This window comes from Siphateles boraxobius, unplaced genomic scaffold (genome assembly GCF_051911475.1).
Source record: "Siphateles boraxobius isolate OS27281-9 unplaced genomic scaffold, OSU_SipBor_1 2, whole genome shotgun sequence".
NCBI lineage: Eukaryota > Metazoa > Chordata > Actinopteri > Cypriniformes > Leuciscidae > Siphateles > Siphateles boraxobius.
The window spans coordinates 18,273,563-18,298,640 of NW_027508810.1; the positions used below are offsets into that span (position 1 = coordinate 18,273,563).

Below are 25,078 nucleotides of genomic sequence, written 5' to 3' on the forward strand. Positions count from 1 at the left end.
CTTACCAAAATAAGGGGTAACACCAAAGTGTTGGTGGAATGTGTCAACTGTCTTTAATGATTTAAGGTTTGCTGGTTATTTTTATTTACTTTGTAGTGAAAGTGGAATTTATTCTCTCCCTGCGATTGGTCCATCACATTAAATCACAGATGCCCTAATAAAACTTCTCTCCCTTCACTCCCTTATAAATATTTATGTGTGTGAGAGAGAGGGTGAGGGGTGCTGAAAACAAAGTCCAGCGAGGGTCTTTTGCAGAGGGAGAGGTGAAAGTAAAGTTTCTATTTAAGTCTGTGGTGTCAAATATTTATGGGTCAAGAGTTGCATTTGGTGATACCAGAAAGCACAATGACAAAGAATATCCTTCCAGATGCACAGGACAACCCCATAAGCCTTCTGTTCCTCACACATAGAAAGAGACTAAAACAAGTGTGTCAACAACACAAAGAACCACACAACCTTTGTTATGCTGAAACTCAGATTTTCCCTCAGAAGGCCCTCACGATATATAGAGAGAATGAGAAGCAGCTGGACAATCATGTCATTACACTGTTATATTTGAAAGCGGGACAAGAGAGAAAAAAGCAGATACTTGTCTGTTCATTGATGAACAGAAATAGCTGGTTGACCACAGAACGAGAAAATTCTCCTCTCTTTACTGCAGTCATATATTCAGTCTGGTATGAGAGTCATCCAACATCTCCTTCCCACAGTCCTAAATGGGCATAGTTCAAGTCAACAAACGTGCCTCTCTATGGCCGTGTCAAAATCTAGTGAACTGCCTACCTAGACTATCTGAATGTTGCCCATCTCTCCCGTTTTTGCCTTAACTAGATGCTTCGGCCACATGAAAAGTGAGTGTCTTTATGTCTCCGGCACCCAGAGTGACACATTCCGATGCTCTGAGAGAAGAATGGGCGGTGACCTGTCACAGCGTCTGAGTGTTTACCAGGAGGAAACGCCACTCATTATGTTTATGAATGTGGTCAGTGTGGTTAGCAGGACATGAGGTGAATCACTGAATATTAATCTACACTGAGGCTAAATGAAACTTTTAAGACATGCACAGATAAAAACTTTCAAGAACATTTATTATGCCCTGTAACCACAAGAGGAACAAGGTCAAGCAGAAGCTATATTTACAAGACTGTTAATGGCTGTAACCTGCTTGGTTACAGCCCCTCAAATTACTACATAATACTGTTCTAAAGTTTGGGGTCAGCGTCATTTTTTTTGGAAGCATTTAAAAATATGTAAAGAGTCAGGGTTCTGTCATTACGGCCTGGTTTATTAACACTTGGAAGCTTGCCCACAGTGATTGGACTTTTTATGTTCATAATATTGTAATAGAAACATTGGCTCCTTATTTAGACATATAATGTTATTGTTTACACTTACAATTATAGGGGCCGGTGTGTAGGAGCTGTACATTTATTTGTTCATGGTGTTTATATATATTAATTTAAGTATTATATTTAACTTTCTTAAAAATGTATTTCTTTATTTAAATTATTTTTTTAATTTAACAATTATTTATGTTGATTTGAGTTTGTGCTCCCTATGTATGTAAAATGGTCATTGACTGTGCTTGCACACTCAAAAGAACAAACAAACGGATAGACTTTGTTTTCAAGTTTATTTAGCCAGTTTTGCATGTATTTTTGTTGGAAATAAAAAAAATTTCAAGAGAAGCTTTAACATTGACAAAAGCCAGTGTTGATTGATCATGAGTCAAGTGGAAGCTCCCGAATGTCTTGTCGTACCTCTCGTTGGTTTCATACGGATTACATAAAAAGAGAATATTTGTTTTCGATATAAAATACTTAATTCAATAGTAGACACTTCAAGCTTTCAAAAGACATCTCTCAAGTCCATGTGGCAAGTATTCGCTGAGTTTCGGTTCATTTTTGAAATGCGTTTCAGACAGCGGTTCACAGAGACAGAAAGAGCACCTGGCTTTTTATTTTACAAAAGCACAAAGTTCTGCCATTATTTTGAATGTACACAAGTAAAAGTAGACCCAGTTTCAAATGATGTATTACTCATTTCTGTATGACAAAACAATGATGGAGTATTATAAGTCGATTTAGCTGCTAAGTGGAAAAAATCCACCAAACCGTGCCGGTGCGTTCCTCGACCCCAAAGGGGTTAATAAAGATCTGTTATAAACTCACAGCTGTACTGCGTTTGGGTTCTGTCAGCAATACGTGACATAAAGACAGTTACTTTTTAAACAATTTAAATAAATGCTGTTCTTTTGAACATGCTATTAATCAAAGAATCCTGAAATTATCTTCTAGTCTAAAGCATAACTCACAATCTACTTTGCAGTGCAGGATGCATTTAATGTTCTCAAGCTCTGCATTAATTAACATATTCGCTTATGCATTAAAAGAAAAAATGACCAAAAAAAAAAAAAATAGATATTACAGTTATGCCAGAATTTTTGTAAACTGTTGATTAAGGAGTAAATATCTTTGTTGGAGATAGTTCATAAACATTTAATTTCAGTTCATTTAAAGAGGTCATTTGAGAAAAATTGGAGTTTGCTGTGATTTGATCAAAAGTGATATTCAACCTGAAAATTCTGAGAAGCACTGAGCTAGTGTGGGCTAATCCACATCCCTGGACTTTATGATAAGTCAAACTCCATAACCAAACAGACTAGGCTGATATGAAGACACTCAACACATCTAACAGATGGTATTATTGGCCAGAGACCTGTGTGACCTTGTTCAAACAACGCTGCATCTGCGAGCTCCTCCAGACACGGGGGTCACGAGGTCACCGGTGATAAGATGGGAGTAAAGACTAATCTAAATCATACTCAGACTGTACGCAGAAGACAAAGAACGGACATGCCATCACTTTGAGAGGTCCAACACCAGTGATTTTGGCATCCAAACACAATTGTTCAATGCTTCACATTCTTGCTTGCACTAATTAGTTCACACTTATGTCTGACAGTTAAATTAAACATTAATTTGAAGGCATTGTATTATAAGGTTCAGGTCAGTTGCAAAAATAAATAAATCCCTTCAGCACGTTCAAGTGGCATTAATTCCTCAACACTGAATTGGTGGAAAATCACAGCCTCTTTTAGTTACACAGAGTCAAAATGAAGGGAAGATGGGATGAATGAAGCAAGATGTGACTCTAAAATATGATAAAGGCAAAATCCAAGGCATTTTCCAAACAATGCACCGCACACCAGACTCCATCAGACTTCCCGGAGTCGATATTCTGAGCCTTTTAATGACGTCCGGCAGCCAGACCGGAGCGATTAAGTCAGGTGAGTGCCCGTGCGCCACAGGAAGATATCGACTCGGGGGACTGAAGGAAAACATCCAAACAAGCAGTTTGGTAAACAGGAAAATATAGGGAGGAAGGGAGGTATGGAGTGCATGCTGGTTTCAGGGACAAGGCCGCACTACAACCACTACTGTCCTAGCTTCCTATCGGCCGGCTCAAGCTTCCCCTCTCTTTGGCATCCTGTCTCTTGGCTCATTTGTGTATATTTGTGTCTCTGTTTGTTAAATGATAATGTAATTAATTGCCTCTTAATTTGCTATTGGACATTTTCCACTTTCCAATCACAGAGGATACTCTCAGCTGGGGAATTCTGGAATGCTTCATGGTGACCATAACATAACACACACACAAACATGCCCGTCACAAAAAAACGCTCTTCATTTTTACATTAAAAAAAACCATCACTTAGTATGATTTTGCCCCACAAGTGTTTTCCTAAAGAAACCAGGATTTTTAGATATTGCCATCTTTGTGGGAAAAAAATTCTCCCATATAGTAGAGTTGACCTGAACTACACACACACACACGTCTGAATCGAATAGAGGTTCACAGCTGGCCAAATGTACCCTACAGCTTGATTAAGTCAGGATATTTTAAAATTCCTCCTCCTTTCCCTAAAGCCTAATCTTGGATAAGTGACTGCATATTCAAGGGACTAAGCATGTTAGCATGACTAACAATAAGGTGTCCCTTTGATTCACAATTAACTGGGTTTTATTGACACACAACACACCATGTGAGGAAGTTTTCACAGTGAAATATTTCTCTTATAGAAATAATTAAAATCAATAGTCGTTGAACCCAACACCAGGTGAGAGTCTGCACAGAGTCTGATCCATGTATTCAGAGAACAATAATTAGCTTGAAGAGGGATTTGCTTGCAGCCTAACCCGACCTTTGTAAGCTTCGTGAATAATGGCCTGAGACTTCCACTAACAGACGGCACATGCAGAAAAAAATCCACTGCTGAAAGACAAAATGTTTTTTCCCCCTCTCTAAATTCAATTGAGGGACTTTTGAGACTGTCCCAGCGGGCCGTAGACTCGACATAATAGAGGTACAAGACCCCAGGACAGCCAGTGAAGATGTGACTGTGAGACTGGGCCAGATTGGCTGATTACTATTTGCTGTGTGTGTGAACTTCACAGCACCAGTTGAAAAACATCCATAAAAATTTCACAATATTTTACAGTATTATTGTGACATTAAGTTATTTACACTTCTTCTGAATTAAGTTTTACTCATACTACTGGGAAAAGTAGAAATATCTCTGTACACAGACATGACTGATTATTTTAATAAGCTCAGAGACTTAAAAAATACTTTGGTAACACTTCACAATTCTTTATGTTAACATGTGTTAAGGCAATAGCTAACATGCAATAACAAGAATGAATGCAGATACCTTTAGAGAATGTTAATCTTGGGTAATGTTACTTGAAATGTACTTAATGTACACAACAGTTTAAATCTTTGGGGTTGGTATTTCTCTTATTTTTATATTTTTAAAAGTACTTACTTTTATTGTAACTACGTTTCTCTAACTTTTTACTCTTTTTGGTTATTTTCTACGGTGATCAACATACCATTCAAAGTTCTTTTTCTATTTTAATATACTTTAAAATGTACTTTATTCTTGTGATGGTAAAGCTGAATTTTCAGCATTATTACTCCAGTCTTCAGTGTCACTTGATCCTTCAGAAATCATTCTAACATGCTTATCAATGTTGAAGACGGTTGTCAGTTTAAAAGAACAACATAGAAATACATCTTTTAAAAAGTTTTTAAATTAACTTTAATGTATCATCAACATTAAACATTAACTTTAAAATGAACCTTAAATAAATGATTTACTTTTTATTGTAAAGTGCTACCAACATTTTTGTACAAAAACATTTAGTTGTCATAAAAAAGGAAATGTCCCTGATTTTCCTAGTACAACTGGTGATCCATCAACTGAAGTTGAAATCACGTTGCAGCTTTTATATTGGGTGGTACATCAATATCAAAACACATCCACTGCACTCATTTTGTTGGAAAATTGAGGCCTGCGAGGCAATATTGTTCAGACAGACAGGGACACATTGATTTTTGCTCTCCCCTGGGACAGAGCGAATGAGAGTAAGAAAGAAAGAAACAGACAACACAGAGAGAATTCAACAGATAGATGGACATGATGAAGGCAGAAGGATCGACCTGACATCCTGTCAAACCCTGAGTGTGCATCCACGTTGACCCAGAGAAAGAAGTACAGCCACTGGCATGCACACATGCGCACGCACGCACACACACACACACACACACACACGGCCAGACTGCTAGTTCTGACCCCTCAAACACTTTCTTTCCACTCATCTGGTGACAAACTCTATTTTTAGGCCATTATATTCCTGGCACTCGTATACTCGACCTATCAGTTTTCACTTGCTCGGTTAACATTTAAATACATTAAAAGTGCACTCCCTTCCTCTAGCCTTTAATTCAACGATCTGATAAGCAAACGCGTATATGCAATGTTGATTTCAGATTAAAATCCTCAAAAACACATTTGAAGCACGTAGTAAAAGGTCATTGGCAGATTGGTAAACACTTTCCGTGTGCGGCGTGTTTACTTTTGGGTTTTGTGGCCTTGAGGGCTCCTCAGAACTTGCTAGGTTAAAGTAAACTGTGGTGCAAATGGGCCGTTGCGAGATGGCTGTAGTTCTCCAACTGTGTTTCTTGGAGAGGCTGAAGCATGCTGATTAAAGTTGATTGAACCCCTAGCGCTCACAGACAGATGCTCATGCTGCATCCATCACATCATGTTTAAATCAGAACAAGTATGTTTATTAGTTTGCATGAGGCCGAGGTATACGTTCTGACCTGCTCTATCATCCTGAGAACATTGCGGTTACTCAGAGGGGAGCAGTTGTCCAGAAGTCTCCTGCCACTGGACAAATGGTCAAAGCAGATGACCGGTCAACATGAGTGTCCCTCTGATGCATGACCTCCTCTCTCTGCTAGATGATTCATTATGTCATCCTGCAGTCTCTTAAAGACAAGCAGAACAAGAGAAAAGCAAAGCTAAACAAAGCAGAGCTCTAATAAGTCATTGGGTTCGTTGGGTGCCGTGTGAATGAAAAAGGAAAAGGAAAGCTCCGACTTGAGAATATAGACACCCACTGAGGAAGCTGAATCCATCACAGAGAATTTCCTGATTGAACATCTAATCTATCAGCACCTACTCCTGTGGCCTGCACACATATCCAGGGTTGCCAAGTCTGTGTGAAAAAGCCCAATGATCAACACAACCAAAGCAAAACACAGCTCGAACCCTATAAAGCTTTTCAGATCATTTATTATGTAGGCCTACTGCATATTATAGTCAGCAGGGCTTGATATTAACACCTGCCAAATGAGGGTGGATTTCAGCCGTGGTGTTTAACGCAGTCATACTAGCCACTAGCCACCACTTTGGCAGGTTGAGTTTTATATATAATGTATAAAGTTTTCAATTGTAGTCATTTAAAAGGGCATCTGAAATAAGTGCAATGTATAGATGTATAGTATACTGTATAGATACAGTATTGGTACTGAAATATCTAAAACACTCCCAATACTCAATTTCCGCAGAATAGATACATGATACCAGCTGCACTTTCTCTCTCTCATCATAATGGATCCGTGTGTCAGATCTTAAAGTGACAGCAGCCTAAAGTACCTGCTGCCAAATTATGAGATAATATTAAAAATATCTATATGGTGGTTTTCCCCCCATGGTATCGATGTCAAAATTGTGGGCAGTGTAAATGCTGAGTGGCTATTAACTTTGGAAAACCACTAGCCAAAGTGGTTGGTGAGCAAAAAAGTTGTATCCAAGTATGCAATATGAGATATATAGAGAAAGTTTTAAACATATGCATTCTTTACTTTAGCTCTTCTTAAATTCTGACAGACAGTTTATATGTAAATTGAGTGCATTGTATTCATCAAACAGTTGGGACTGTGAATCAGAATTTCACTACAGCCTGACAAATGCATAAGATTAACTGTGAGTCCATAATGACTATACAGCAATTAAGGTACAGAATAAAAGCATAAGAATGCCATAAGTGAAATGAAGCACCACTGGGCATCATTAATGGACACAGTCCTTCATCATATGCACAGGTTATGAAAAGCACAACACAATTAAAATAATAATATCAAATTAATTTTTCAATTTTAACTCATATTGCTATTATATTATAACTTATTTTATGATTAAAGATTTTTATCAATATAGAAGAATTAACTATTATTTCAAATCTGAGCTTCCTAATAACAAAAATAAGCCCTGAAACAAAACAAATGAGGGAAAATGACCTTAAACGTTCCCCTTGATCTTTTGGCTAAAGCTTCAAGGTATAATGGCTGGGAGAGATGTCTGGTGCTTAGATTAGCAAAGACGTTCTTTAACTTACACTGACAGAAGTGGTTTACAAAGATTGTATATCATGGACAATCATGAGCGCTCAGAATATGCATGTTTTAAACTAAAAAAGTCAACCCATAAGTTCCCGAGTCTTTTTTTTCTCAGCCGTGCACTGACACTAACTGCAATGACTCTGCAGTGTTTATGACATGAAATTCCTGCAGCTGGACTTATGAAGGATAATGGACCCCTTTATCAAAAAAATGAGTTTGGTACTGTCACTGAATTGATCCATGTTTCATCTCTTTCTCATGGGAGCCACATTCGGCCTCTTTCTCATAATCACATCAGATTCAAAAGACAAATTATGAACAAAGAAACAAGTACTTAATAAAATGCTGAACGTTAACACAGGAGTTCATAAAACACTCAAGCCTGAACAGAAAGACTCACAAGAAGAACACAAGAAAAAGAATGTGTGACAAGAGAGGAAAAAATATGTGAGAACAATTTAGCAACATAGTTTACACTGCAGACATAAGTTTGCACAGACCTCCTCATTCAAATCTATGAGGTAACACAAATGGAAGTATGGGAAATATGCAGTAATCCCACCTGGGCTGGGATGCTTTTTAAACTGTATTAAAAGAGTTTTCATGCTGCCCACTTAATGGTTGCTTGTCCTTCACTATCTATTTAAAAAAAAAAATCACAATTTTTTTTTTCTTTAAATATAAATTACAAAAAACATTTAGTTTTAATTAAAATATATATTTTTAAATCTTATCTCATCTCATCACAAAACACAACTATTTTGAGTTGGCAATTCCGTATGTATTTGTTCGGTTTGTTTTGTATGAAAACGCCAAAGCAAAATTGTTATGTATTGCCATGAAAGTGTTGTTTTTTTCAAGACCATTTCAGTCCATAAGTCTGAATTCTTGATAATATGATGTATTGTAGTTTAAAAGGATAGTTGATACCAAAATGAAAAATTCTGTCATCCTAACGTCATTCTTAAACTTCCAAGAAGCTTTCAAACTCCATAAAGGACAGACTGCAACATCATACCAGTGGTTTGTATGATTTGTGAACTGTTTCAACAGTCCACTAAAAGGTGGGTTAATCAATGAATACATTTCTGGATTTTTTTTTTTAAAGTAAACTAATTCTTTAAAAAGGTAACGCATGAATGGCATATAACTGACAGCCATTACAGATTGTACTTTGAACCGAGAAACCAAAAACCAAGTTTCATTCAATCATGAGCTGATCAGACATTTTTGAGATTGTAAAGCCTTTCTCTCTCCAGCCCAGGACTTCTGTCAAGTGTCCTCTTTGCTCATCGTGTCACCAATTATGCATTCTGCTGCCACTGAAGCCCTCCTGGCAGCGTTATGCTACTGTCAAGGACATTCAGTCTGGCCTCTGTCACTTGTCAAACTGCCAGTGCACCCGGTGACACTACCCTTCACAGCACAGTGTCTGCTGACCGCAACAAATTAATGCGTAAACCAAAACCACCCATGAGTGTTACACTCCGGTTATCATGGAAGAGAAAGACCTCATGATCTCCTGCTTTGAGTGTCCCGTCAAAACAAGGGGAAAACCCTCAACAAAAGGCCCGGTTAATTATATTAAGTTTACAGGTGTTTATATTAATGATTAACGGCACGGCCATTCAAACAATGCTGCCACGGAGGATATGGAAGGAATGGTTGCATTGACATTCCTGGCCATTTCCTCGACGCACGCTGTGCTGCCTTAAGGGTCTTCGGCCGCCGGCATACTTTCCAGATCTTGCATCCTCTGTATCCATACAGAGATTCCACAGGTCTGGATGGACAGCAGGTGTGCGGTCCAGGCGGACTTTCCAAGGATGTCAAGTCAATAGAAGACTCATTACTGCTCTTCCCTTACATCTAAAAACAAAGGGACTGGAATTCAGGAGGATGCATACTTACATGCCTGTGATTTTAAAGATAGGTTCCTCTGTGCTGGATCCTGACTGGTGTGCCAAGATATTGTGTATATTCATTCAGAGGAAGTTTTTCATCTGCTTCAGATAAACCGATAACTGTATTAGTCTAAGGCCCCGTTCACACCGCAAGTCCTAATGCTCAATTCTGATTTTTTGCTCAGATCCGATTTTTTGATTGGCTGTTCACATTACCTTTTAAAATGTGACCTATATCTGATTGCAGTGTGAACTGTTAGAGGTTTCAAACTAACCGGCATGCGCAAAAGAACAATAACAATGACATCAGACGCAGCACGCGGTTGCACTAAAGTTCGGGAGGTTATGGAGGAAGTAAGCATTTTCGCATTTATTTAATAATTTTTGTGTAATGGAAACTTTTGCGGGTTTATAGTTGCAAATTTACTTCAGAGATCTGTGTGGATGCGTAGACGAAGCCGGGAGTGGTGGGAATATGACGTGAATAGTTTCACTGAGACGCTGTTCTCCTGTGTCCCCGTTCTTCCATTTCGTGTGCAATTTTTTCAAAAACGGAGCGGTTACGGTAGGTCCTTCTAGCTTGAATTGAAGTATCTCCCCATATACTACTTAGATATAACACCTCACTCTCATTGACTCGCTTCATTGCTGTTCTCCATATCAAGTCAAGTTTTTAATGTTAGGCTACTGTCTGTGTCTGTTGTGTCTAGGGCTTCGCCGGCGCATAATTGTGACAAATGTCGACGTAGATTGACGTAAAAGTCGCATCAAATCCGCCTTGATTGTTCACACAATCAAGCATTGAAAAAAATCAGATCTGGGTCTGATTCAGGACCACATATGTATGTGGTCTAAATCTGATTTGAAAAAATCAGATCTGGGCTAGATTTGAGTGTTCACACTACCTCTGAAGAAGTCTGACCTGGTCACTTGACCCCAAAAAAATCAGATTTGGGCCACTTTTGCCTGCAGTGTGAACGGGGCCAAAGAGGCCTCTTATGGTGATGTCCTTGAGAAAAAGACAGAAAAGAACAATGTAGGTGAGAATGACAAAATAAATAACTGATTTACACAGTCTCTTTCTCTCTGTGTGTATGTGTGTGTATATATACACACACACTCATATATTTATATGCATATACAGTATTTAAATACTCATAAGTTTTACGCATGTTATGTTTATGAATATATATTCATAAAACACCTAAACCTCATTAAATCATTAAATTAATAAAAATAACCACATTTAAACACTTGAAGATTTGCTGAAAAATAAAAGATAATTCAAAGACAGAGGCAGTTTTAGAACATTTTAGGTGATTCATTTAGTTTAATTTATAGTTCCATATCATATCTGTCTGAGGTAGACTTTGGGGTCGTTCTGTGTGCATCTCACGCCATGAGTGCTGCAGGTTTTTAGACCATGTGTCAAGTTAAAAGTAGTACGAAAATGTATATCAAGACTGTGGTCCGTCCAGCTGTCTTTAAAATAAAAATAAAACAGCTAATCTGTTCCAGTTCTGTGAAGATGAAGGAACATTTGTGCATGGAAGTACTCCTGTGTGTTTAATCACATTTAAAATATCACCATGGTGATTATGGGAGATGGGCTTAAAAGCAGAAATTACACATAATTGGTTCTTTCTCCGCATGAATGCATATGACACTGGGCCAAACAAATAAGCCCACAGGATGCATAAATGGCTGTGATGACAGCAGAAAAGCCATTTCAGATTTACAATATATTTCTGTAAATGTATTGAATTGGTTGATTCTGAGTGGGAATCAGCAAACTCATTCAAATCAAAGCTTTAAGCCACAGGAGGTAAACACCACATGTTCTTTCTACTGTTAACCAAAAAAAATATTATTAATGGAGCACCTATGCGTTTTTTGGCCAGGAGTCTGAAAAGGTATTGGTGGTAGACAGAGTAAACTCCAGGAAAACAGCATGGTTTGAATATTGGACTCTGGACCACAAGGTGCTGATTAACAATAACAAACACTAAAGTGGGCAGCCAACTTTTCACTCAGTCCAAAAGGAACTGAAATTTCCTTTTTGATGCAATGTCATAAATACACAATAGATAGTGAGATATGGAATTAAAAAATAATGTCTATAAACTAAACACGTTGTCTATATAATTTATAATAGGCTTCAAATATTAGTTATAAATGAACATAAATATTTAAATTATATACACTACTGTTCAAAAGTTTGGGGTCAGTAAGATTTTTTTAAATGAAAAGTTCTTTTCAACTTTCTATTCATCAAAGAATCCTAAAAAAATTGTTATGGTTGCCATAATAAAATTGTGGAAACCTTAATCACCAAATCAGCATATTGGAATGATTTCTGGATCATGTGACACTGAAGACTGGAGAAATGGCAGCTGAAAATTGAGCTTTACAAATAATATATATATATATATATATATATATATATATATATATATATATATATATATATATATATATATATATATAAATAAAAATAAAAATAAATATACACACACATACAGGTGAAACTTGAAAACATTTTCGTGCAAAAGTTTGTGTATTTCAGTCATTCAAATTAAAAGGTGAAACTAATATATTTAGTATAGATATAACTATATACATATGCATGATTATACTTTTCAGAGGGCCAACATTTCTATATTTAAAATCCTTTTTTTTTATTGATTTCATGAGATTTTGAATTTGGGGTTTTCATTCATAACTTTTGGACAATATTCAAATTTTTCAAATTTCATTTATAACTTTTTCACAATATTCAAATTTTTTGAGTTTCAATTGTGTGTGTGTGTGTATATATATATATATATATATATATATATATATATATATATATATATATATATATATATATATACACACAAATAAATAATGCTAAAATTTATATTCCCTCCCCTCCCCAAAAATAATCCATGTCCTATGAGATTAATTAGCCATATTTTTGTTTCTGCTGCTTCGTTACCATCATGTTATGGGAGAAGATCTATTGAAGTATTAAAGAATCTCAGCTTCCTGTTTGTTGCCCAAAATGTCAACCTTGAACGTGGTCACCTTAGTCACTGGTGAAGCCTCTGCCAAGTTGTCACAGTGTTTCATCAGACTGTGTTGATTGCTGAGCCCATTACAGTAGAGCAGCATGTCCATCTGCAGCCGGACCCGTGATCGTTCTGTCATAGGATGTCACCTAATTGTTTGCATTAGCGGAAACAAATAGATTTGCAAAACAAACAAACAGAAATACCTCCCACCTCACAACTTCCTGACGATAAGAAAAGAAGCTGGCCTGCTCGTCAAGTGCAGATGGCGGTGGTCAGTCCGGTTCCTGTGGGACCGGCATCTTCCTGAGGTTTTGACATGGGGATCTACTTTGCTACTTTGGGACTGATGCATACATTCAAAGCATGGTTCGAAGAGGAGCAGCTGCTCTTTTTTACATGCACCGTCGATGCAGAGCGCTGTAGTTGAGGGATGTGGTCTCAGACAAGAGCTGCAACAACAAATATAGTGCAGAAATTAAGGTTGACCATCATCATGCTGCATGTTATATGAGACACATTAGTGGGGCCTCAATAAGCACATACACATGCACTCACACACACAACAAACTGCTTTACAGCCAATAGAATTTCCGTGGCTTCAGGGAACTACAAGTTGGTATGGTGGTAATTATGTGTAAAATAAGTATATACATTGGGTCAGCTTGTAGCAAAGCTGAAATGGGATGTATTGTTTTATGAGGGAAGGCATACCGCATTGGTTACACACTCATGCTAATCAATGACAGGTGTGTCCAGCCCTGAGAGGTGTTAACACAGGGGCCCAAGCAGTGTAGCCTTAGGGGAGGTCTACGAGTTTAGGTCAAACTCTCTCTCTCTCTCACACACACGGTTTCCATGTTTTATGGGGACATTCCACAGAAACAATATTTTTTTACTGTACAAACTGTATATTCTATCCCCCTTCACTAACATATCACGGAAAACTTTCTGCTATTTTAGATTTTTCAAATAATTCCAGATAATTCTGTTTGATTTACAAGATTATTTCCTCATTGGGGCCAAAGAAATGACCCCACAAGGTCAAACTTTACTGGTATTTATTACTATAGGGTACTTGTAGGGATATTGGGTCCCCATAACAGAGGTAAAACACACACAAACACACACACACACACACACACACACACACACACACACACACACACACACACACACACACACACACACACACACACACACACACACACACACACACACACACACACACACACACACACACAGACCTTCTTATTATCATCAATGTTGAAAACATTTGTGCTGCTTATTTTTTTTCCAGGATTTTTTAATTCATTTATTTGATATATTTATTTATTTGATAAACATCATTTATTTTTAAAAGAAATCTATTGTAACACGGCAAATATCTTTAAGGTCACTTCAGATCAATTTAACAAAAAAACCTTGCTGAATAAAAGTATTAAGTTCTTTAAAAAAAAAAGATCTTACTGACCCAAACTTTTATATAGTGTTGTACATGACCTCCATCCTCTGTAAATCTACAAATATGAATGATTTATAGAGCAAAAAACAATTTTAAATGGGACATATCATGAAAATCTGACTTTTTCCGTGTTTAAGTGCTATACTCGGGTCCCCGGTGCATCTACCAACCCAGAAAACGTGAAAAGTGGCAACCCAGTAACTTTGTTTTGGTAAGCCTTTCTCTGCAAGCATGTCAAAAAATAAGACGATCAGATTTCGCTTCCCTTCTGACGTAGAAAGGGGATTTTACTTCAATATTACCGCCCCTTAATCTGGACGTTTCCACCAATGGCACCGCCAATCGCCATTAGGTTTTCGCAAGCGACAACAGTGACTACTGACTACGTTTACATGCAGCCAATTTTCGGGTTATGGTCGGGTTAATTTCACTAGTATTCGGGTTTCTGAAACATTAGGAATAACCCGTTTACATCGTGAGCAGAGAAAGTTAATCCTGTATACATGGAATTGCAATATCCCGATGTAAACGGCGACGCACGGTTAGCGCCTGGATGTACGGACAACCTTAAGACGCAATATGCGTCATTTCCGATTCTTCTTTCTGTATCCAAAGACAACAACAACAGCAGCAGCACGCGTATAATGAATAGTTCGGGGCAGATAGCGTTTGTTTGCGCTTTGGTGCTGTTACTGAACTCGCTCCAAAAGTATGCTGTGCTGCGTCTCGCCATGTTTACTTCCGGTATAACGTTACTGCATGCGGGTTTTTGTATGCGCCGAGAAGTTCCTCTACTCAAAAGACCAGGATTCCTTGCGAATAGAACATGCGCAGAACACAAATCATTATGGGGATATGCCGATACGCGTTTACATGACCAAAAATTCGGGTTAGAAAAGGGGTACCCCAGGTATCATATCCCAGTTTTTAAAATCCAGGATATGAGCATATTCGGGTTTTTGCCGGTGTTTACATGGCCGTGCCTGACCGGGTTATTGCTAATATCCCCGTTTTGAATGGGTTATTGGCTGCATGTAAACGTAGTCAATATAACTCCACAACAACTACACAAATGTATCCACTAACTAACCATTCAGAAACGACCAGGTCAGAGCATGTGAGCGGAGCGGTAATACTTCCCCTGAGCGGAGAGCGCCTTTCTGAAGATTCCGCTCAGCGCCGAGAATCGGTGAATTAGCTAAAGCAATAGTGGGTTGGTTATGGAGTTCAAATATTGTTTTAAGGAAGTTGCGAGCCTTATATGCATAACATGCATCTTGTTTTTGTGTGCGTGCGTGAGCGCGCGCGCGTTTTAATAGGCCCGTTTTGCAACTGCAGTTATGTTCACGGAAATAAAATAACGAATATCAAATATACCTTTTCAGTTATTGCATTTAATAAGCAAGTTTGCCAAAGGGCTAGACATGTTTTTTAATTAAGTTAATTTAATGCATTTAAATGAATAAAAAGAACAGACTTTTATTCAGAATCACCCCGGAATAACTTCTCTTTACAATCCTAGCTACTGTAAATGATACATTTATTCCAGATATTCATTACAAATTACAAACAGAAAGCAAAGTAGCCTACAGAGACATTTTATGTCTGAGCGGGATCTGAGCGGGATTTGTTTTACCAGTGAGCGTGAGCGATTCATCAGTTGAGCGTTGGCTTGGGACGCGAGAGACTGAGTGGAGTGCACGTGCATAGCGGAATATTGAGCTGAGTGTCACACCGCTACTGGCGCTACACTTTGCTCACATGCTCTGGTCCAGGTGCAGTCTAAAAGTTGCAACCTCATCCTGAGTGTCTCCATAAGGCTGCAATCCGCTCCTGTTATTTCTGAAATTTAACTGAAATTCGCGTGCTTTGTGCCGAGTATCCAAGCTTGTGTAAAGAATCGTCGTCTTCTGAACTGAGGTGGGAAGCAGCAACTCATTTCATTTGCATTTAAAGGGACACACACAAAAACGGTGGGTTTTTGCTCACACCCAAAAAGAGGCAACTTTGACAAGCTAAAATAAATGATCTGTGGGGTATTTTGAGTTGAAATTTCACAGACACATTCTGGAGACACCATAGTTTTATATTATATCCTGTGAAAAGGGATCTTTAAATAAATAGAAAAAAACATTCTGCATTTGGTTCATGTTTAAGTTGATGAATGTTAAAGGATTAGTTCACCCAAGAATTCTGTCATTAAATACTCAACCTCGTGTCGTTCCAAACCTGTACACATTGAGAGGTGATACACATCCATACACATTCGTTCAAAAATGCGCACGTTCACGAGAGCACCACGACGCATGTGCATGTTGATGACGCATGCATCGTGGTGCTCTTGTGAACGTGCGTCGGAGACTGATACAGAAGAGAAGACATGACTGAATAAAGTCGATATTTTGTTTTTTTGGCGCACAAAAAGTATTATCGTCGCTTCAGTTGAACAGCTGTAATCACATGGACTATTTTAACGCGGGTTTCCTACCTTTTTGGGCCTTCAAAGTGTTAATTAAATAGCTGTCAATGGAGCCCCTCCTGAGCCACCGGATTTCATCAAAAATAACTTAATTTGAGTTCCGAAGATGAACGAAGGTCTTACAAGTTTGGAACGACATGAGGGTGAGTAATTAATGACAGAATTCTCATTGTTGGGTGAACTATCCCTTTAAACAACAGAACGGAGTCAACTGAATCAGCAGTCTTTTGTTTTATTTGATCAGCCTATAGACCTTATGTAGCCACGCCCCTTTTCAGCACTGAGCTCGCTTCCGGTCTGTATTTTCACAGCGATCTTGCGTAGTTATGAATGAACGGCTCACTTAAAAAATTTCCAAGGTCCATTTGTTAAGACATATGCTTTACAATGCTTATGATAAACATTACAATGCTCATGATAACTTTCGTTAACTCTACAATAAGTACATCAACTTCACCAGCTAATTACTCCTGGAAAGATACCATAGAAATATACAGAGCGAACGCAAAAACGGAAGTTCAAAGACAATATTCTAAAAATGGCGGCGCCCTCGTTTCTCTGGTGCATAAGTTCTATAGAGAGCCTAAGTCCCTCCCCTTCCGGTGGACCACCATGGGACACACGAGATGAATTTCATGCCTGGGAGTCGACCACGAGAATGCACTATCTGCCGGCGGATGTTCGACCTGCGAGATCATGCCCATCGCCGTGCTGCGGACGCGGCTAGCTCTCTCACGAGACGGCGGTGCAACCAACGGCAACCGGAGAGCATGGATGTTTGTGAACGCACGCCGGCCACGCCCCCTGCGAACCAGCGTCGTGCTCGATGCTGTGCCGCCGAAGTCGTCCTAGCACCACAGGTAAAGAGAGAGGGCTCGTGTCTCGCGCTAGCCCCGAAAAAAGTCAGCGGTCTCAGACCCATACTAGATTTGTGACTTTTGAACAATGCTCTCTTGAGACGGCCTTTCAAAATGTTAACTATCAAACACATCCTCATGCAAGTTCGCCCGGGGGATTGGTTTGTTACAATGGTTCTGAAAGATGCATACTTTCACATTCAGATAAACCCTCGTAACAGGCCATTCTTGAGATTCGCCTTCGAGGGTCAGGCTAATCAATACACCGTTCTGCCGTTCGGTCTGTTACTGGCACCCCGTACATTCACGAAGTGTATGGATGCAGCGCTCTCTCCCCTGAGATTTCAGGGAGTGCACATGCTAAATTATCTCGACAACTGGCTGGTGCTGGCACAGTCGAGAGCCGAGCTACTAGCTCACAGGGATTTGATTCTCGGCCATTTAGAATGACTGGGTCTCACAATCAATGTTTCAAAGAGCAAACTGACCCCCAGTCAGAGCGTGGTCTTTGTGCAGACGCTTGCAGCCTCGTTCAGAGCGCGCATGAAGAAATTTCAGAAACTTCTCGGTCTCATGGCAGCAGCATAGTCAGTACTCCGTATGGGATTACTGCGCATGCGCCCGCTGCAGCACTGGCTGAAACGCCGTGTCATCACGCTCAATGACGCATCCCGCTCCGTCAGACGCTCAATGTGCTAGCTGTGCAGCTACAAATGTGTTTTACATATAAGCTTCAGTAAATCGAGGAAAAGGAGTTTCCCCACTGCGTATAGCTACGCAATACTCGTTCCCACTCTCAGGGAACTGAGGTTACGATAGTAACCGAGCAGTTTACAAACATTCTGAAATGCCTTATATAACATTTACTAATTTGTTTCTCTCTCTAAATGCTTAAGAACACACAAAAAAACAAAGTGACTCGTTCTTTATCTAGCCTTGCATCTGCGAATTTCACTACCCTTATTTCTAAGATTACATCCAATATTCAAAGATGGGGTAACCTCCCCCTTTCATTAATCGGTAAGATCAATGTTGTAAAAATGAATATTTTACCAAAATTTCTATTCTATTACATTTTTTTTGACTCACTTGATAAGATAATTTGCTCTTTCATTTGAGGTGGAAAATCTCCTAGGATTCGTAAAACTCTACTGCAGAGATGTAGACTTAGTGGAGGACTTGCATTACCTAATTTTCTAACTTACTATTGGGCAGCTCACATCCATAAACTTTGCTACTGGTTAAAATCCCCTGGATCCTCTTGGTGTAAATTGGAACTATCATCCTGTAGGGGATCTTCTATACCTGCTCTACTCTACTATTCCTCTTTACCTACAAAACCTTCTCTATATACTGATAATCAAGTGGTTCTTAACACAATCAAAATCTGGTATCAATTTAGACGACATTTGTATTATTTGTATTATCTTCCTCGGGTCCTATGAATAACAACCATTTATTTCCTCCATCACTTTCGGACTCGACTTTTTCACTGTGGTATGACAAGGGTATTACACAATTTAGAGATTTATATGTAGATGGTGTCTTTGATAGTTTTACCAATTTGTCATCTCGCTATGAACTCCCTGTTACTCATCTGTTTCGCTATTTTCAAACTCGCGACTTTGTGGCTAAGTGTTTCCCCAATTTCCCCTCTTCACCACCAGGGCATCGGTGGGAAACCATGCTTTCATTTGTCCCTCATCATAGAGGAATCATTTCAAAGCTGTATGACATTATCTTAGCATTTGGCGACCACTCAAATGCCAAACTTAAGAGTACATGGGAAAGGGGAATACAAATACATGAGGAGTCCTGGGAACAGGCCATAGAAACGATACGTTCTACCACCTCTTGTGCTCGTCTTGGACTTATTCAATTTAAGGTCTTAAATAGGGTACATTTCTCTAAGCTTAGACTATCTGGAATCTATCTGGAAGGGTAAGACAAATGTAATAAATGCCATGGCTCTCCTTGTCATCTTAGTCACATGTTTTTTTTGTCCTGATTTGGAAGATTTCTGGGTGGGATATTTTAATATTAAGTCCTCTGTTCTTAGGGTAAATCTCCATCCTCGCCCTCTGATTACTGTTTTTGGATTCCTGACCCCTCATTGGCACTTAACCCTACACAAAAGGACATCATAGCTTTCACATCCTTACTAGCAAGACGCTCCTTATTGATGCATTGGAAGTTTGCTAAATATCCTTCTATCTCCCGATGGCTCAGAGACACTATGTATTCTTTAAAACTGGAGAAAATTAAATACACGTTGAGAGGATGTAGTCAAATGTTTCCATAAATGGCAACCCTTTATTGCCTATTTCACTAATTTAGTGGTACTACCCAATTGAATGTGTGCCTGTTATTGTTGTACTGTTTGTATAACATAAATAACCAGTATTATGTGTGTTGGTCGTGGTGAGCTGAGTGGGGGAGTGGGTTGGGGAATATTGTTTATTAAACGGTACTCATGTGTTCTAATTTAATTTTTTTCTCCTACAATCTAATTAGAGTGTTTTGGTTTTGATTCATTTATTATTTTTTTATTATTATTATTATTATTGCATGTGTGTATATTTGCTCTTATACATGTGCATATATGTTTAAAAGAGGGAGAAAAGCGGGGGTCAATTGTATTTGTGAATGGAAGTATTGTATTGTTTGCTTTTTTTCTCTTCCAATAAAAAAATCTCCAACATGCACTTTCTATTATGTTTAATTGTTCTTGTTTTATGCACTCATTTGCTATTTTAGAATACAATGTTTGCTTTTTGTTACTTAAAATGAAATTGGGTGGAGTTAAAAAAAGGCTTGTAGGACGTTGATATTTTTTAAAAGATAAAAATTATTCTGAAAGAGTTTATTTTTATTTTTATAAATGCATCTCCATGTTTTCTAATGGTGTTACAGTGCTGTAGGTTGTAACAACCTCAGTTTTTGTACTTGACACTAAATGCGCAGTTTAGGAACGAGTCGTAGATTCTAAAATAACTTAATGTTTAGCAGACTACATCATGGACAGAGACAAATGTTCTGCTGTCGTGAGTTAGAGTGAAAAGATGTTCAGACGGGAGGTCATCCAAAAGGGTGCCCAAAACAGAACAGAATACATTCTCCTTTACAGATCATTTGTAGTGTGTGGTATGTTTAGAACGACAAACTTCCACTTGTCTGGTAGGGCCATTGGTTCCAGAGTAGCTCAACTCTTGACATGCAGTAAATCACTGAGGTCTGGTCCGCAGGGATTTATCAGACAGGACAACGCTCACTCGGTGCGTGTGCGTCAGACGGCCTCACGGGACTGCTTGTGAGAATGTAAAGGGCTGGTCGCCGCCGGGTTGATACAGAACTCAGCACGCCATCAAAGGTCCACTGAAATGGAGCCATAAAAAATTTACCAACCTGCAATAAATTTTTCACTCCGAGAAAACTTGAAGTGGTCCAGTGAGTAACAGGGCAGGAAAAGAGGTTGAGACAGGGGCACTCGACATCCCAATGACTCAAAAAGCACCAGACAAGTAGAGCAAAACCGCACATGAACCAAACACTTAACCGGTGCCTTCAAGAGCATTTAGAAACTGTGTATGGAATTCTGAAACGTATGTTGCATTAAACAGGATGTTCCCTTTATCGCTAGGCATGTTTCATTTCTTAACAACAAAGGAACAAAATATGGTAAAGAGGTTAAATGCAATGTTAGACTATGATTAAACCTGCAGGAATAAAGCATTCCCCAAAGTTTTAGTCATGGGAATCTTAAATTACGTGGATTCTGGCCAAATTTGTGTAGTTTTAACTCATGCCTTTATGATCAGTCCCTTACTTAAACACAAGGGCTGAAATTTATATGGGACTTTTTTTTTGTTGGAACGGACAGTCAATTAAATGACACTGTACACGTACATGTGTTGCAACATTTCCAAACACAAGATTTGGCACTATCATCATAAGAGGAGTATTCATGACAGACAAAAAGCAAGACCTTGCTGAACCTTTCTCAGTGCCTGGGCACCTGTTTTCTGTAAATAGCTCTGAACATCTGCACTTAACCCAACGCCAGTATAATCCATCTACTTCTTCCCCTCTTCCTGGTTAAATCTCTGTCTCCAGGGAACTTTGAGTCCCATCACAATCCCATGGATCCTCTTCCATGGATTACTCCCATCCTGCGCAGTGGCTTTTGGGTGCCAGCGAGCCGCGGCTGTGGACACAGATGGGAGCATAGCCCTGTGATAGCTTCCATATGTCACAGTGCGCTTCTGAGGGCGCCTTTTTATTTTTTACTTTTCACATTTCTGTTTCTCTCTTTATTCTCTCTGGTTTTCTCATCAAATGTTTTGTTCAAAGTGTAATAGGTGAACATACCCACGGACAAATGTAATCAGAGCACAAAAATGGAAATTTAAAGGAACAGTTCACCCATAAACTATTAAAGTTATATGGGTTTGAAATTACATTTTTCAGTAAATTATTGCTTTAATCATCCCAGTGGAGAGATGCACCTATGATTATTTAGTTGAGTTATTATGGCCTTTGTGAACCTATTACAATAAATTTTCTTGCCTTGCCATGGATGCTGAAAGCAAAGATATGATGATCTGGTACTCCAGAAGGGCCATGCTGTGCCTCGAAGGTCTTGCAAACATGAATAATCTGTTTAGCATAATTTATCTGTCATAGACGTTAGGCTGTTTAAGTCACCCCTGGGGGGCAGTGACGCAGATCTGTATAGCTCTATGGTAAATAAGAACTGAGAGGAAACAAAAAATATCCTTTTGACACCTCGAGCCTGGGAGGTTTGCTCATCAGCGCGGACACATATGGTCAGTAATATCCCCCGTCTGATTATAATCCTCAAGTCAACCTCATTAACCAGACATCCGCATTGAACCCTGACTGAAAAGGGGCAGAAAGTTTGCCTGTCAATCAACACCAACTTGCTTAAAAATCCAGGAGCCCCAGACTTGAGACCAGCTGAACTTTCTCACCTAAAAAGTCTGGCCCTAGGTCAAACTGAGACAGACATTTGCAAAAAGTTGCAAGTATATTAATCATTTCCAAAAGTAAGGCTGTCAATTTACATGTTAAACATTAATCAATACTCACTTATTCATAAAAACATATTTTTTTTACAAAATGTAACAAAAGTAAAAATAAATAAAACACTAATTAAAATAAATATTCACCATCAATTACTTAAGGCCTCCGTTAGAAAATAACAAAAAAATATGATTTCTAAAATGTACATTTATTTAGCAACTTATTGCTTATAAATCAATCATGCTTCCTTTAATAAATCTTAACAAACATTATTTATGATTTATAATATTATAAAAAGTATGTATCAATGTTTTTTTTATTAATAGTGCTTTTTAAAACGGTATTTTTTATGATTTTTTTAAAAACACAAAATTATACTGTGATTATAATTTTTCCATTATCAATTAATCATGCCCCCTCAACATACATTTTGAGAAATTTCTACAATTGGAGCAGGGCCAATGGCCAAATTTTCTATACTTTAACAATGTTAAACAAAGTGCTTATTGCACAAAACACTAAAAAACAAAAAGACAATTAATTTAAATGAATAGGCATTTTATGTAATTAATTCAATTACCGGTAAACTTTTAAACAATTTATAGCCCAAAAGATATTGCAATGCAGCTCTGTCCAACAGCACCTGATCCAAATCAGAGAACCCATCGGAGCGACGCTGACTTACAGTAAGAGTAATCGCAATTATGCATGCTCACACTTACACCACGGCTACTATTGATTAGACTGTAAAGTGATGTCAACTAAACCGCAGCATGATTTAAATGTCACTTCTGAAATGTGTTTTTTCCCAAAAAAATCTATTCTATAATAACATTAGAAAGTGTATACAAGATCTAATCCCTTGAGGCAGGTCTAATACGCTAACACATGCTAAGTCATGAAGACATTGCCACCCAGTTCATGGAGGGGTTTTGACAGTCAGCTTCCCACGCGAGATCATCTGTAGAGAACATGCAATGCTTTCAGGAACACACTGGCAGCAGCAACATACAAAGTGATGGTGCATGTCTGAGGGGAGACCTCAGGCCAAAGACCCTGTGCCTGACAAAGTGATTTATGACGCATTCCCCCTCCTCATCTCTACAAGGTGACAGATTCAAGAGAAACTTTGGTGAGCTTGTATTGAAGCTGCGTTAAGGGACCCCATTGACTCTCATAAAATATTCTTCTGATGTTTACAAGTTATCTGCTAATATTATATACACTGCTGAGCAACTGACAGCGGCAGAGACATAGCCAATCAATCCCGTGTCCAATCATCAGAGAGAAAGGCAGGGTGCTGACAGGAAATTAAGAGCAAATTCAACTAAAAAAAGCAAAGCAAAAAAACAAAAAAACAAACAAAAAAAAATTCAACTAGATAGCAAATAACTTTGCCCATCACACATCTTCACTACATTTCCAAGATTGTATTCCGTAACATAAGAGATCCAAACTGCTAAATCTTCATGCTATGTTTTTGACATTTTTAAAGAAGTTTTTGAAGAAACCAGAATAGTCCAATATAAAGATTAAAAGGAATATTTCACCCCAAAATGGAAAATCTGTTATTTACTCACCCTCATGTTGTTCCAAACCTATATGACTTTTTTCTTCTGTGAAACATAAAAGATAATAATTTGGGTCCCACTTTAGGTGCCTTTAACTACTATGTACTAACATTTAAATTAATAATTTTGATACAATGCAATTACTGTGTACATGCATGTTGTACTTATAACTTTTAAAAATACCTGCATTTAATTGCAGCTGTAATTAATCTCTGTCATTACATCTATAATTATTCTGTTGACCCTTCCCTTAGCCCTCATTACTCACTTTAACCTGCCCATACCACCAAAACGAGTCTTACCTTACCCATATCCCAACTCAATAGCAGCGTTTTGTGTTTTCCAATACAACATCAACACAATAATTACATTGTATTTATTGTTATGTAAGTACGTAGCAGTTAAGGACACCTAATATAAAATTTGAGAAATATGTGTCAGTGCTTCTGTCCATATAATGAAAGTCAATGGTAACCAAAACTGTTTGGTTCCCAACATTCATCAAAATAATATCTTTTGTGTTTCGCAGAAGAAAGTCATACAGGTTTGGAATGATATGATGAGTAATTGTGATTAAAAGTGATAACATAACATACATTTTATCACGTTAAGTCCGTTTTTAAGTCCAAATTAGTTCTATTACAATTAGGAATGGGACAGAATGTTTGACAAGTAGATAAGAGGTTTAATGTATATCTTGCACAGTTTGTATGTAGGTGCTTTGTAGGGTACGAATTGGGGCCCTTAACACACCTATTGTCCATAAAACAATGCAAACAATCTCACATAATTATGGCAGGCTACGTCCTGGCGATATTTTGCAATGAAGTTTTTATGTCAAAACCACAGAAGCATATTAAGGACGGTTCCTTTTTTTCTGATGTCAAACACAACAAAACCAAAGATTTGTACCAACCACAACAAAGCAAACCAGCGTTCCGCCATTGCTGT

General features: G+C 38.3%; 1 protein-coding gene across 3 annotated transcripts in view; it reads right to left on the reverse strand.

Moving 5' to 3' along the window:
• LOC143744642 (xaa-Pro aminopeptidase 2-like) overlaps positions 1 to 25,078 on the reverse strand; it is a 47,600-nt gene that overhangs the window by 21,074 nt on the left and 1,448 nt on the right. For 2 of the 3 annotated variants that reach the window (XM_077236324.1, XM_077236325.1), the window contains 4 exons: positions 12,961 to 13,164; positions 12,729 to 12,861; positions 10,644 to 10,668; positions 9,667 to 9,789 (listed from right to left, as the gene is read on the reverse strand). The gene's annotated coding sequence lies outside the window, so the exon portion shown is untranslated. The remainder of the gene's footprint in view (positions 1 to 9,666; positions 9,790 to 10,643; positions 10,669 to 12,728; positions 12,862 to 12,960; positions 13,165 to 25,078) is intronic. The other variant, XM_077236326.1, reaches the window with a different exon arrangement.